This window comes from Hyperolius riggenbachi, chromosome 2 (genome assembly GCF_040937935.1).
Source record: "Hyperolius riggenbachi isolate aHypRig1 chromosome 2, aHypRig1.pri, whole genome shotgun sequence".
Taxonomy (NCBI): Eukaryota; Metazoa; Chordata; class Amphibia; order Anura; family Hyperoliidae; genus Hyperolius; species Hyperolius riggenbachi.
The window spans coordinates 284,890,881-284,906,328 of NC_090647.1; the positions used below are offsets into that span (position 1 = coordinate 284,890,881).

General features: G+C 44.1%; 1 protein-coding gene across 1 annotated transcript in view; it reads left to right on the top strand.

Moving 5' to 3' along the window:
* The first annotated feature begins 3,885 nt into the window (after nt 1-3,885).
* The window catches only part of PTP4A2 (protein tyrosine phosphatase 4A2), a 72,823-nt gene continuing 61,260 nt past the window's right edge, over nt 3,886-15,448 (top strand). The window contains exon 1 of the mRNA XM_068268887.1: nt 3,886-4,125. The gene's annotated coding sequence lies outside the window, so the exon portion shown is untranslated. The remainder of the gene's footprint in view (nt 4,126-15,448) is intronic.

Below are 15,448 nucleotides of genomic sequence, written 5' to 3' on the forward strand. Positions count from 1 at the left end.
AAGGAGACCTTTATTGAGAATCTAGCACGTTTATGGATTGTGTCAGCAGAGTGCTGGCCAAAAGCATTTTTCTTCCCACTCCCCCTACCCCCAGCAAAACATCAGAATTCATCATCAGTGTGGAGAAGGATGACGCATCTGTACAGCCTCAGCCCCACACTGTAATCCGAGGAAATTAGTCCTGATCGCTGTTGGGCAACACAAGGCTTTAGATCAGGGGTGTCAAACTCAATAACAGAAGAGGCCAAAATCTAGAAACATAGTACAATCCGCGGGCCAAATTGTTTATTAAGATTTAACTGTCTCAAATAAAGTGGCATAACTATAGTGGATCCCCGCTCCCCTCCCCTCTTCTGCGGTGGAGCAGTTTAATATTTACCTGCTCCAGTGCTGCTTTGGTTTTTCTCTAATCTTCCTGACAGACACATGCTCTTTTGGCTCTTAAGCCTGGTGCACACCAAAAACCGCTAGCAGATCCGCAAAATGCTAGCAGATTTTTAAACGCTTTTTCTTATTTTTCTGTAGCGTTTCAGCTAGCGTTTTGCGGTTTTGGTGTAGTAGATTTCATATATTGTTACAGTAAAGCTGTTACTGAACAGCTTCTGTAACAAAAACGCCGGCAAAACCGCTCTGAACTGCCGTTTTTCAGAGCGTTTTTCCTATTCTTAACATTGAGGCAGAAACGCATCCACAATCCAAAAAATGCCTCACCCCGGGAGTATGCGTTTCTGCAAAACGCCTCCCGCTCTGGTGTGCACCAGCCCATTGAAATACATTACCTAAGCTTATCCGCAGCCGCAAGCGGATAGCAAAACACAGCCGAACCGCTCTGGTGTGCACTAGGCCTAAATGAATGTGACGTGATTGGAAGCTGGAGGTATAGATGTATAGAGCATGAAGCTGTTGGGAAGAATGGAAGAGACAAGAAGCAGCACTGGAGCAGCAGTGAAGCTCTCCAGGGCCACATAAAATGGCAGGGAGGGCCACATTCAGCCCGTGGGCCTTGTGTTTGACACCTGTGCTTTAGATGTACCCGCAGTAGATTGCCTAGAGCCTCACTGATGTTTCAGGTTCTCTTTTGCATCTTCTACATGTATGTAGAATGGGCCCTAAGCCCAGCGTGTTTCAGGATGAATTACAATGTGATAATACATGTTAGGGCTGGTTCACACTGGCCGCTTTGCTGATTGCCAGCGATCAGCAAAGCGCTGCTGCTAATGTATCCCTATGGATACATTCACACTGCGATGTTAAAGCGGACCCAAACCAAACATTTTTTTAATTCAAAATATTCAGTTGCACCACTCTGACACATACAAAGATAAATAAACACTCCTTTAAGCCTATGAGCATTTCAGTGCATGCTTTTCACCCTTCTCTTTTCATAACTAGGGTTATACAGGTGGCAGCCATTACTTCTGAGCTAAGTAGGAGGTTTTAGATCATGGGTGTGTTTATCATGCCTCCCTCATAGGGGCGTTGTCTGTGAAATCTCACACAAGCTGAGATCACCTCCCCTGTGACATCATCAGTAGCAGCCTGTTAAATCTCCTCAACCAGTTTGCCGGATTCTGTCCCAGCAATATGAAAGGAAAGGAGAGGTTCCTCCAATAAATGTAAAATATTTTATATTTGTCATCATGCAGCTGAAAAAAGGCTGCTATTTATTATTATAATTTAGAAAATAGATTTTATTTCTGAAATCTTGTATTTTTAATTTGGGTCCACTTTAACTATTTCGATCAATCGCAAACGCTCTGCATGCAGCATCTTTGGGGCGATTGCGCTGTGATTATCATTCTATTGACAGGAATCACAGGCACAAATTGCACAGAAATTGTGAGATTTGGCAGCCAAATCGCAATCAAGGACCTGAACGTGATCGCTGGGAAGTGGCAGGAAAGCGCCCAATGTGAACCAGCCCTTTAGGCTATGCAACAGCGATTTTGTGGAGATTGTACTTTGCGATTCTCATTTGGTAAATTTAGTGAGTAGCTAGCGTTTGCGATAGGAATTGGTGCCCTTCAGACAAGTTTATACACCAGTGTTGCCAACAGTCCGTCAAAGTACGGGCAGTCCATACATATGATGTTAAATTTACCCTATCCGTACTTAGGAACATGCGTCTGTCTAAAAAGTCAACACACTGCCGCGGTCTTGTGTGCGCATGTGCACACCGCAGCTACAGGCAACTTGGTCCCCAGCGGCAGCTCTGTAAGAAGCCTCAGGCTTCTATTTCCTCCTTCCGCCGCCCTCCAATCAGTAACGCTGATTTGTATGCTGGTGCCACTCTCCAGCCAATGAGTCAGGCAGCCAGCAAGCCTGCCCCTTCCAACCCTGTCCAGGAAACAGCAGCAGCTGTGGGGCAGAGAGGAAAACAGCAGCGTGCACTGTTTACCCTTCAGCCCCCGCTGCCCCCCCCCCCCCCCCCTGACTTCTTAGCGTCTCTCCCCAGATAACGGCAGCCAGACACAGAGCAAGGTATGAACTTTGAAGATGTGTGTCATCTGCTCTGAGCTACCTGGGGATATTTGCGCCATCCACAGTGAGAAATCAGGATGCAGTCCTGTAACCTCAGTGTGTGTGACATAATGCAGAACCCTGGCAGCCAGGCAGGGCTGCATGACACAAGCACACACGCACGCACGCACGCGCACACACACACACACACACACTCTAATCCTACCGTAGTCATATGCTATTATTCTCCCATATTGTTATGTATTTGTATAGCTCTAACATCTCCTGCAGCACATTAGAGTACATATTCATGTCACTGACTATCAGAGGAGCTCACAATCTAATCCTACCATAGTCATAGTCTGTCCTACCATATTATTATTATGTATTTGTATAGCCCTAATATCTTCTGCAGCACTTTACAGAGTACATAGTCACAATCTAATCTTACCATAGTCATAGTCTAATGACCTACATTTTTATTATTATGTATTTATATTCTACTGACATCTCCTGCAGCACTTTACAGAATACATAGTCATGTCGCTGCCTGACTGTCCTCAGAGGAGCTCACAATCTAATCCTGTCATAGTCTAATGTCCTAACATGTTATTATTTTTATTATGTATTTATATAGCACTGACATCTTCTGCAGTACTTTACAGAGTACATAGTCATGTCACTGACTGTCCTCAGATGAGCTCACAATGTAACTCCTACCATAGTCATAGTCTAAAGTCCTACCATATTAAGATTACTTATTTATATAGCATTGACATCATTTTTTTTCTATGGGGAAACAAGTCTTCACAGTTCAGAAGGGCTGTTTCACATGAGCCTTATGCAGTAATCACCTGCTTCAGCTGTTTCTCTCCTCCCAAAATTCACAAGAAGTTGCCTAAAAAGCCTGCTACTGACTCCGCCCACTGTCCGTCCAAAACTTGGGATGTCCAGTTTTTTTTGACCATTTTGTCCAGGAAAAATGAGAAATTGGAGTGGCAACCCTGTTATACACTATTCAAAACTCTATCTTAAGACACACTACAATAGGTTGAATTTGACGAGTTTAAACCCGCATCATGCATCTCCAGCGCGAACGAACCACATAATAGGACCTAATCTCGGTATATACGTCACTACAGTGACTACACAACACTCTCATTCAGCTAAGACCGGAAATGACGTCCACCATTCGTTCACGCAGCCCTTCCAGCCAGACAACGTGACTATCAGCGCCTACGTCAGCCTGCTGTTCCCTTTCCAGCTTCTCATTGGCCCTCACTCTGTGCTCTCGCGCTGTCAGCCCTGACTCATGGGCCACAGAGAATTGGCTGCAAGACTGTATCTCCCCCTCCAACAGCAACTGACAAGTACCACCCACCCCTTCTCACCCGGCCATGCAAAGGCCATTATCTATCTCATATTGGCTGCAAGCCGAGGGTGGAGAAACATCCTGTGCCGCCTCCTTACACTGTAACCTATAGGGACGTGCAGTAACGCCTCTTTTTCCGGTGTTGCTATTGGCTGGGATGCTGCATGGGCGGGCTAGAGTCTGGCGTTGTGTCAGAGGTGTCATAGCGGCCGGAACCTTCAGAGGAAGACAGGGGAAACCGGAGCGTACGGAGGCCTCTCACTGACAGCCCGACTTCAATGAACAGTTCGCCTGTGAGTAATGGAGCGCTGGCGGCTGGCTGCTTTCTGTACGCAAGTGTGATGCGAGCTGTGTGAGAAGTATCCGGACCCGGAGGTTGCGGGAGAAACCGGCATTGCGTGGGCCAGGCTGTGGCCCTAGCTGCAGGCAAGAAGCATAATAGCGGCCAGGGAGGGGGAAGGGAGAGGAGCCCCTTTTAGTCTGACTGTGCTCAGTGCTGGTAGACTCGTCTGTCTGTCTGTGTGTGTGTGTGGCGGCTCTGTCCACAGGAAAGACATCTGTCTGCTGCTGGACGCATGGCAGGCGTTGTTACATTGTATGAAAGGCAGGCCTGCAGCCTTTTGTGGTCATTCTTTAGATTAGAAGTTAACATTCTTATTTGTTACTTTCCAAGCTGTGCCAATGTCCGTACCTTTTTTATTAGACACTATAATGGCTACATTTTATATGAACATTGTGTATATGTGTATATATCATAGATACAATCTCTCAAAAGTTGTCTATTCAGCTGTGCAAGGATTCTGATTGCAATTTGCTTTACAGTTTTCTTTTTGTATGCACCTGCCTTAAAGCTTATGTAGCCAACAAACTAAAGCTCTATTTGCAAAAAGTTCAGAACACTTGACTTTAAATGGCAGGTGCCAAGCTTCAAAGCCACTACTGAAAATAAAGTTAAATGTGATATACTGCTGTTTGCAAGTAACTTTTTATCCAAGCAGGAATAGCACAATACATTTTCTGGATTTTTAGGTGGCATACAACACAGCTTGTTTCACGCTGTCAGGCAAATATGGTCCACTTGTGGATAGCAAAACACACATAGTAAATGGATCCTATGTTATTCATAGGATCTATTCACTGTCGATGGAATGGAAATGTAAAATGCTGACCAATGTAATTGTTCCAGATTGACTTGAATGAATGTCAATCACTTTTGGTCTCAATTTCAGCAGTATGGCTAGTTAGATTACGCTTACTCAATTGCTATATTTAAAGTGTACCCGAGATATGTGACATAAGAGAAATGCATATGTACAAAACATGTTAATAACCAGGCGGTTTTACTTGTTTCGTTTTACTGTCTGAAAGAGCTAATTTCTAGGCATGGAAGTGACAGCTTTTGTCTTGTCTGTACCCTGTCGGAAATGTAGAAAACATCGCTGATGAGCAAATTCCAGCCATAAAAGTGTTTCTGGCAGAATATAACTTTTGAGTGCAGAAAGAGATAAAATACATGAACTATAGATCTTTTTCTAACTTTGAGACACTTAAAGTGAACCAGAGATGAAGCACCCTCATGTATCTTACCATATATATCAGTGGGAACATTAGAGAAAATGCCTACCCTGCTCTCTTTCATTCTTCACTGCTCAGCCTGCTTGTTATCAGCCCTGATAAAATTCCTGACTGAGCATTCAGTCTGGCTTTGCTCAGGAATCATTGTAGCTGAGTCATTATAGCAGAGCCAGAAGGGTGCAGGCTTAGGCTTGAAAAGACATCAGAGAAGACAGACTCGGTTAAAATGATTCCTGAGCAAAGCCAGACTGAATGCTCAGTCGGTAATTTTATCAGGGCTGATAAGAAGCAGACTGAGCAGTGAAGAATAAAACAGAGAGCAGGGTAGGCGTTTTCTCTAATGTTCCCACTGATCTATATGGTAAAATACATGAGGGTGCTTTTGTCTCTGGTTCACTTTAAGGTGGCCATACACTTATAAATTTGCAGCAGATTCGACCATCAGGTAGATTTCTGGCAGATGCCTGTCAAGTCGCATCTGACTGGAATCTATCTGTGTGCGCCACACACTAGGAACAGATTTCCAATAGATTTCAGAATAAATGAAGAGAAGCCGGCACCATCAATTGCTCTTTTACAGTTTATTACAGACTGTCACAGGGTACACATAGTACAAACAACGTTTTGGAGCTATAGACTTGCTCCTTTATCAAGCCATGACATTCTAATGCAGTACAATACATCAGCAGTTTAAATACCATACTTAACATTCAAATGCATCAATCATCAGCTGAACATCCATGTCAGCCAATCCCATGTCGCTATCCATAAGCGGACCTGATTGGGAACTCGTGTGCAAAAAATAGTAGCCAATGAACAGCGAAAGCACTCCACCTGCACTGTGTGTCGGACCCCCAATGCGCCCATGGATGCTGGTGCAGCCCATAAGCCGACGTCACAGCCCATAGTACCACCCATCTGTCCGCACGGACTAGATGGGGGGGGGCGGGGCCGTAACGTTACTTGGACATTACCCGGGAGATGGAGGACGCGGAGGAGTCAGCACAGAATCCGCCCACCTCCCGTAGGCAGGACGTATGACGTCACTGTCTACGCCAGCTGATCACGTGGACGCTGTCCACCAATCACTCAGCATACAACTCCCAGTAGGCAGACTCGGCATCCGGCTAGCCGAGTCACCTAGGAGATATAAACAAACCCATTGGCTGCATGGGTCCATCCTCTGTCCGTTTTTAGGTATCCTTAATGTGGTGATATTATGCCTAGATCTGCTGTGCAGCGGCAGTGCTGGTCTGCGCTGTTATATGCGTGTGTGTTTTTCGCTTTATGCCCCCATATGCAGCCAATGGGTTTGTTTACATCTCCTAGGTGACTCGGCTAGCCGGATGCTGAGTCTGCTTACTGAGAGTTGTATGCCGACTGATTGGTGGAGAGCATCCACGTGATCAGCCGGCGTAGACAGTGATGTCCTACATCCTGCCTACTGGAAGCGGGCGGAGTCTGTGCGGACTCTGCCGCATCCTCTCTATCTCCCAGGTAACGTCCAAGTGACGTTACGGCGCCGCCCACCCGCGGCACAGTTCCCCATCTGGTCCGTGCGGACAGATGGGTGGTACCATTGGCTGTGACGTTCGCTTATGGGCCGCACCAGCATCCATGGATGCATTGGGAGTCAGACACACAGCGCAGGTAAGTGCTTTCGCTGTCCATTGGCTCCTATTTTTTGCACATGAGATCCCCATCAGGTCCGCTTATGGATAGTGACATGGGATTGGCTGACATGGATGTTCAGCTGATGATTGGTGCATTTGAATGTTGTGGAGTTTAAACTGCTGATGTATTGTACTGCATTAGACTGTCATGGCTTGATAAAGGAGCAAGTCTATAGCTCCGAAACGTCGTTTGTACTATGTGTACCCTGTGACAGTCTGTAATAAACTGTAAAAGAGCAATTGATGGTGCCGGCTTCTCTTCATTTTTTTCAAGATACTTGAGTGGTGATCGAGCTAGCCTGGGCACATCCAGTCTTCCTGTGGGGTAGTGCATTTCTTCACATTGCTATTAATAGATTTCAGAATGAAGTCTATTGGAAATCGATCTAACTGCATTATTGGACCATTAGATCCAATGCAACTCTATGGGCCATTGATCAGCTGCCAGAAGCAGAAGCTGCCAGCAGCAGATCGACCTAGATTTTCCATCCTGTCAGATCAAATCGATCAAAATCGGCCGCAAATCGATCGATCTGGGAATTTGATAGAATTGATTTCTGATCGATCGATTCTATATAATCGATTGATCTATGGCTGAAATCGACCAGTGTATGGGCCCCTTTAGGCTGCCATTGATTAGAGACCGTAAAACATTCAACCTACTTTGTAAATGTTTAAATATAAAAGAAGATTATGGGATACATTAATTTTTAGGAGTAGGAGGATAAATTGTTTATCTCATCAGTTTTTCACCTCTGGTTCACTTTAAAGTAATCCTGAGATGATGCAAATTTAAAATATATATCAATCAGTTATTCCTCCAGCCCTCTTCAGGGTGCTCCATCCCTTGCCGTCCTCCTGTACTGCCTGGATCCTCTGCAATTTTGCCCGGTAATCCCGCTGTGCATGCGTGGTCCAGTGTGTGCACCCCGTCGTAGGGAAAGTTGCACACCTGCGCAGGTGCAGTATGCTCCCGGCCGCAGGAGCGTGACAGCGCATGTGGTTGGACTGCACTTGCGCCGACTAGCGGAATTACCGTGCTGCATATCCGAGCATCCAGGTGGCCTGGGAAGACAGCAAGGGTCCAGTGAGTCTGAAGGGGTCTGGAGGAAGCCCCAGGTATGTATCCTTTTTTTTTTTTTTTTTTTTTCCCTGTCACTTTAAAGTGGGATGAAACTCTATATTAACTGAAAAAAATAAGACATAAATCATCCAATGAGAAATTACTTTTTTTAAATAACCTATTCTTTTTAGTGTTCACTGTCAAATTTAGGAGAAATGTGATCTGAAAAAAGAAAATAATAATCCTGCTGGTTTTAATCTTTACTGTTTCACGGTGATGCCAAAAGTGACATCACTTCTGCCCTTTTTCTCTTTTTTTTTAATTTTCCCTCCCTACTGCCACAGTTCACTGTCCCTCCCCCCTGTAAACATCACCTAGACCAGAGGTGCCCACACTTTTTTGGCTTGTGAGCGACTTTTAAGTCCGTGATCTACCTATGTACAATTTTAGGAGCACACTTGTATATACAGAATTGAAAATGTAGTGGGGTCGAGATCTACCATAAAGGCCTTCGCGATCTACCGATAGATCGGTATCCACCTAATGGGCACCCCTGACCTAGACAACAGGCTTATATCACCGTGTAAACTTATCAAAGGGGGGGGGGGGATTGTTACCTTCTTCTAGTCATAGTGTCCGTATTTTATCCCTAGCAAGCTTTTTCTCCTACCTGTATTTATATTGTAGAGAGAAGCCAGTCAAACTTTGTTATACCTTAGTTTAAAGGACAACTGAAAAGGTATGTAAAGGTATATACACATGTCTGATATTTCTGAACAACTTGCGACAGTTTGCCGTGTGTACGAATGATCGTTAGACTTGTGGCAGCAGTTTTGACGGATCCGTGGATTAACTGTCATTTAAACGACAGTTAGGTCCGTACATGTGTACAAACTACTTGTTGTTTGAAAGTCTTATGCTGGGCATACACGGTTAGATAGTTCTTATCAATCAAGCCACTGATGGCTCGATTGATAAGATCCAACCTGTCCGATCACCGCGGCGGATCGGTACCGCGCTCGATCCCCCGCAGGCGGACAATAGAGAAAAACGAAGCACTGATAAGAAGCGCCTGCGAGGACGAGCGGGAATCGATCCGCGCGGATGAGTGGTGACGCGCCGGGATCAAGCCGCTGGCTTGATACCGCTGCATAATCGAAGCGTGTATGCCCAGCATTACTTTGACACTAATAGATATTCAAACAACAAGTCATTTGATCTAGTCCATTATTCTATCAAGTCCATTGACCAGTCAAACGACATGTAAATTAGCTGTAATTAGCATTTCAAACATTTTGTCGTCTGTGTGTGCAAGGAGTCTGAACGACTTTTTGTTTGAATGACTAGTCGTTCAAACGACAATCGGGCATAAAATCAGACATATGTATGCACCTAAAGGCCTCTTTCACAGTGGGACGTTAAAGTCGCACGTTATAAAATATAATGCAGAGTAACGCACAGCAATGCAAAGTCTGAGCGACATTAACAGTGCACACATTGCGTTTAGTGTGTAAAGTGTAGCATTATTAAAGTGCTGCATGCTGTGCGTTTAGCAATTAATCTGCTGCATTACTTGTGTTGCACATGCTCAGTAATGTTTTTTTTTCTTTTTTAAAATGTTCCGCATGCGCAGTTTTTCGTTCCATAGTAAGTACATTTTCTAACGTGCGACTTTAACGTCGCACTGCGAAAGTGTATATACATTGTGTTAGGGCCGCGTTGTGCGACCGTAACGTCGCATCAAACGCAACGTCCTAATGTGAAAGTAGCCTTAAGGGGCCCATAAATCTAACTATTTTCCCGCCGATATACAGCAGATTCGATCACTGTGATCGAATCTGCTGTGAAATTGTTGCGCAAACGCTGACAGAATGATCGATTTCCGTCCTAAATCAATCGTTCCCGTCGATCTGTTTGTACGGAAGATTTTGCTCGATCGCTGGAGGGTCGGGAGTGCGTCGATAGCGACGTTCAAATGCCTGACGACCGACGCTAGCTGCAATACATTACCTGTTCCGCCGGCGCGTGTCCCCACTCACTCCGCTGTCTTTTTCTCCCCGCTGGGCTCCGAGTCCGACTGGCTTCACTGAAATTCCTGTCCCGGCAGGAAGTTTAAACAGTAGAGCGCCCTCTACTGTTCCCCGGACAGGAAGTTCAGTGAAGCCAGCCAGACTTGGAGCCCAGCGCGGAGAAAAAGACAGTGGAGACCGCGGGACTCGTGCCGGCGGAGCAGGTCATGTGTAGAGGGGGGATGTGGCAGCTTCACAGATGGTGAATCGATTTCATGCTGAAATCCATTCACAATCTGTTTGCAGTAAAGGCAGCCATACGATCCCTCTCATCCGATTTGATCAGAGAGGGATCTATCTGTTGGTCGATCTGATGGCAAATCGACTAGTGTATGGCTACCTTTAGAGGGATATGGAGGCTGCCACATTTATTTCCTTTTAAACAATACCAGTTGCATGTCTGCCCTGCTGATCTATTTGGCTGCAGTAGTGTCTGAATAACACCAGAAACAAGCATGGAGCTAATCCTGTCAGATCTGACAATGTCAGAAACAGCTGATCTGCTGCACGCTTGTTCATGATCTATGGCTAAAAGTATTAGTGGCAGAGGATCAGCAGGATGCCAGGCAACTGATGTTGCTAAAAAGGAAATAATTATGGCAGCCTCCATATCCCTCTTGCTTCAGTTGTCCTTTAAAGGACAACTGAAGTAAGAAAAATATGGAGGCTGCCATAATTTCCTTTTAACAATACCAGTTGCCTGGCAGCCCTGCTTATCTATTTAGCAGTAGGAGAACAGAGGCGCCAGCAGGATAAAAGTGGATAAAAACTTTAAAATTTGCTGGGAGGAAGTGGTGGACTTACCTCCATAAAGCAGACACGAAAGACTGTCTGAATAGTAGTCACATTTATTAATTAGTACCCCAAAACAGTGCAACGCGTTTCGCAGGCCCAGCCCGCTTCAGTAGACTGAGGCGCTACACCTGCTATTGCTGAAATTCTGTCTTGTCCCCATTTTTATTGCCTGATGAAGCGGGCTGGGCCTGCGAAACGCGTTGCACTGTTTTGGGGTACTAATTAATAAATGTGACTACTATTCAGACAGTCTTTCGTGTCTGCTTTATGGAGGTAAGTCCACCGCTTCCTCCCAGCAAATTTTAAAGTTTTTATCCACTTTTATCCTGCTGGCGCCTCTGTTCTCCTACTGCTATACCGTGTCCACCCCTGGTGGAGGGGTGATCTACCCCCTTTCGCATCTACAGAAAGCGACTTCTTATCCCTGAGTGAGGACAGGTCTAATCTCCTCACCTGCCTATACAGTGGTTGCCTGTGTGGTAACCCATGTTTGTGAGTATAATTTTCTCACGATAACCTTTACTTCATTTATGCTTAACATACTACACTATATTGGGCTCTCGGTTTCTCTACACTTTATCTGCTTATCTATTTGGCTGCCGTATTTTCTGAATCACACCAGAAACCAACAATTCACTAATCTTGTCACTTCTGACAATAATTTCAAACACCTGATCTGCATGCTTGTTCAGTATCTACAACTAAAAGTATTATAGAGGCAGAGGATCAGCAGAACTGCCAGACAACTGGTATTGCTTAAAGGGAAATAAATATGGCAGCCCCTATATCCTTCTCTGTTGTCCTTTAAGCCTGGTTGGATGTCCAAGCGTTGCATATTTATTTTTAGCTTTTTCAACTATGGTATTTGTTTTATTTTGTGATGAATGTGACGACTAGGGACATGTAAATGGAAATGTGCATGTTAATCAGCAGCTCCAGAATCTGATAAGCCCCATGCAAATTTCTAGTTTTTGGTTTGCTCATTCTTTGTCCTGTGTAACAAAACATTTGTTTGGAAATAAAAGAGTGCATTGGACCTTTTTTAGTTTTGGCGTTCTGAAAAACTGGTGAAATATCAGCTGCTAGATAGTTTGTCACCACCATATGTGATTTTTTTTTTTTTTTCTATATATTTTTTTTTCCAGCCCTAAATCAGTCCAGCACTCCCAAATCCCCTTGCATTTCTAGCCCCCTGTAGTGCCCCATATTTGTGTTTTTCTAATATTGGGAATAAACCATGCAATTTCCTGTCGGATCGACAGGAATCGTGCAGTTACAGTGGAGGAAATAATTATTTGACCCCTCACTGATTTTGTAAGTTTGTCCAATGACAAAGAAATGAAGTCTCAGAACAGTATCAATTCAATGGTAGGTTTATTTTAACAGTGGCAGATAGCACATCAAAAGGAAAATCGAAAAAATAACCTTAAATAAAAGATAGCAACTGATTTGCATTTAATTGAGTGAAATAAGTTTTTGAACCCTCTAACAATAAAAGACTTAATACTTAGTGGAAAAACCCTTGTTTGCAAGCACAGAGGTCAAACGTTTCTTGTAATTTATGACCAAGTTTGCACACATTTTAGGAGGAATGTTGGTCAACTCCTCCTTTGCAGATCATCTCTAAATCCCTAATGTTTCTAGGCTGTCTCTGTGCAACTCTGAGCTTGAGCTCCCTCCATAGGTTTTCTATTGGATTAAGGTCCGGAGACTGACTAGGCCACTCCATGACCTTAATGTGCTTCTTCTTGAGCCACTCCTTTGTTGCCTTTGCTGTATGTTTTGGGTCATTGTCGTGCTGGAACACCCATCCACGACCCATTTTCAATTTCCTGGCAGAGGGAAGGAGGTTGTCGTTCAGGATTTCACGATACATGGCTCCGTCCATTTTCCCGTTAATGCGATTAAGTTGTCCTGTGCCCTTAGCAGAAAAACACCCCCAAAGCAAAATGTTTCCACCCCCATGCTTGACGGTGGGGACGGTGTTTTGGGGGTCATAGGCAGCATTTTTCTTCCTCCAAACACAGCGAGTTGAGTTAATGCCAAAGAGCTCTATTTTGGTCTCATCAGACCACAGCACCTTCTCCCAGTCACTCACAGAATCATTCAGGTGTTCATTGGCAAACTTCAGACGGGCCTGCACATGTGCCTTTTTGAGCAGGGGGACCTTGCGAGCCCTGCAGGATTTTAATCCATTGCGGTGTAATGTGTTTCCAATGGTTTTCTTGGTGACTGTGGTCCCTGCAAATTTGAGGTCATTCACCAACTCCTCCTGTGTAGTTCTAGGATGCTTTTTCACCTTTCTCAGAACCATTGACACCCCACGAGGTGAGATCTTGCATGGAGCCCCAGAGCGAGGTCGATTGATGGTCATTTTGTGCTCCTTCCATTTTCGAACAATCGCACCAACAGTTGTCACCTTCTCTCCCAGCTTCTTACTAATGGTTTTGTAGCCCATTCCAGCCTTGTGCAGGTCTACAATTTTTGTCTCTGACATCCTTGGACAGCTCTTTGGCCTTTCCCATGTTGGAGAGTTTGGAGTCTGCTTGATTGATTGATTCTGTAGACAGGTGTCTTTTATACAGGTGACTAGTTAAGACAGGTGTCGTTAATGAGGGTGACTAATTGAGTAGAAGTGTCTAACCATCTGTGGGAGCCAGAACTCTTAGGCAGGGAACACACTTGACTGTTTTCGTACGCGTTTTCTGCACAGAAAAACTGAGAACTCATGTTAATCAATGAGCTAGTCCACACTTAATATTTTGTTCGCGCACAGAAAAAAAACTTACATTCTGCATCATGACTCTGCACATTTTGTCAGTTTTTATCAATTACATCAGCTGCTATGAAAAAACGCACGCGTTTTCCTGCACAGAAACACACTGTGCAGAAAAAGTATGCAGGAAAACGCGCGCAGAAAACTGAAAGACAAGTGTGTTCCCTGCCTAAATGGTTGGTAGGGGTTCAAAAACGTATTTCACTCAATGACATGCAAATCAGTTGCTATCTTTTAAGGTTATTTTTTCGATTTTCCTTTTGATGTGCTATCTGCCACTGTTAAAATAAACCTACCATTGAAATGATACTGTTCTGAGACTTTTCATTTCTTTGTCATTGGACAAACTTACAAAATCAGTGAGGGGGTCAAATAATTATTTCCTCCTCTGTATTCCTGTCATGTCCGATCTGTTTTCGATTGAGAAAGGAATCAATTTTGCAAAGTTTTCATTAGAAAATTGATTCCTTTATCGATTGGGAGCAGTTTGGATGTGTTGGGAGCAGTTTGGACATGATACAACTTTCTGTCCAATCACCCGTCGATCAAGTCGGAAATTGCATTGTGTGTTCCCAGCATACCTGCTATAAAGTGATTCTGAGACCACCTGTGACTGCTGAAAGATTGGGTGCTGCATTGTGACAGCCAGGTGGTCTGGGAAAATCAGCTGGGTGGTGACCTGGCAAACGGGGAGCACTGTAGTGATACTTTGTTATAATTCATGGTGGTCTTAAATGACACTGCTTTTTTGGGAAATCGAAATATCATTGATTTGCTTGTTGTCTTTTGTCACCGGGTGTTCATTTTTCTGTTAAGAGCTTTGGGAGCTGCATGATAATTACATCCTCCAAAGTGTGTTGCTGGAATCTGTTGTTTATATGTACTGTATCTTCAAGTGCTGTCATGACACTGACTCCATGGTTAGTGTCTCCAGAAAGGGTTGTTTATTTCTGCTTGCTTCTTCATCTCCTGGAGTTCTGCTTCCATTGTGAATGAGAAACAATTCATGTTGCTGCTGGTGTCTCTTATTCTGTGTCAATAAAGGTATATTTTACAGCTGAAGTAGCATCAGTTTAGATTTCAGCTAATGTGGGGAAGGGTGGAAATGCTCAGGATTTTATTATTGTACAGATTCCCCTTCACTTCCTGCCCTTGTACGGGCTGCATATTGCTCAGACAGGGCCCCAGACAGCAATAAAAGTAGATTCAGTAGACTTTTTAATCTAGAGCTGCTGATTTAGCTTTTGAGTTTTTCAAATTTCAGATGACCTGGCTCCTAAAAAATAATTCCCACCTGGCCAGATTGGACAGACTAGTCTATGAATTCTATATTAAATGCTCCTCCCTGATTTTACTCAGTACTGCTTGAACTAAAGCATTTTTATTTTCCTGCCGTTCTTCTGATATAAAGATTTCTCGCTTCCAGTCCTATGAGAACTGTTCAAAAAACAGGCAGTGTCTTAGGATAAATCAAATCTAATCATCAAACACCTAGATAAAAATCTGTGATTCTTATCTGTTCACACACTAAACACGGCTTTGGCTAGAGATTCAGTTGTTTTTACAATTTCCTGTTTGATATAGTTCAGAAAACAGTGTAAAGTTGCATAGACTTGCAGTGGAAATATTTCTTCAGGTTAGTATTTATCAGGGCTGTGGCGTCGG